The sequence below is a fragment of the Asparagus officinalis genome, unplaced genomic scaffold, assembly GCF_001876935.1.
Source record: "Asparagus officinalis unplaced genomic scaffold, Aspof.V1 AsparagusV1_Un941, whole genome shotgun sequence".
Classification (NCBI taxonomy): domain Eukaryota; kingdom Viridiplantae; phylum Streptophyta; class Magnoliopsida; order Asparagales; family Asparagaceae; genus Asparagus; species Asparagus officinalis.
The window spans coordinates 15,663-16,486 of NW_017973200.1; positions in this window are offsets into that span (position 1 = coordinate 15,663).

Consider the following 824-nt stretch of genomic DNA (forward strand, 5'->3'; position numbering starts at 1 on the left):
CCCTAGCCTATAAATAGACCCCTTACCCCTTTGTTTTAGGATCTGGATTTTTGGAGAGCCTTGGCGAAGCCCTGCTGCAGTGAAGAGTGGTCGTGCGCTTCAACAAGGAGAGGAGAGGTCTACATCAGAGCCTTCATCACCCGTTTCCCCTTTGCCTTAGTATTACCCTTCGCCGGTAATCACTAAGAAGAGCCGATATCTCGTTTTAGCCGAGATAGACGCTTCAGGCTTCTAGATCTCACGCGGATCGACGAAGCTCTGTCCGATTCTTTCGGAACAGATCTGATTGCCCGGTGGTCCACGGATATCAACATCCCCGTCACAGGCAAAAGACCCACGCAAGCAAGAGACCGCAAAACAGGATCTTGCGTTTGTTTTGACAAGAGTTGTAACCCTTTTGTTTTCATTGTGTAAAAGGTCTTATAAAAAGACAATCTTTTTATTTTCATTGTAACGACTAAAGTTGTAATGAATCCAGCAATGAATACAACAACTTTTGATGCAAACATTCACAAAAAGCGACAATGCCCTTCATGTCTCGATCACTCTATAGATAGTCCAACCACCAGAGCGGATCGAACTCTTCGTCAAGCATCCAACGCACTTGGAATCACTCAAATCCGAGTTCGGATGAAGATTTTACGGCGAAAACAATCAAACATACGCAACGGAGCGTCTCAGGCTGAGTTGGGACACCCGGGGTGTCTCGGGAAAGTCGAAGGAATTTCCGAGACACCCCAAGGGTGTCTCGGAAATTCCGAGACACCCTAGGGGTGTCTCGGATTTTCTGAGACACCCCAGGGGTGTCTAGGCTTTTCCTAGAC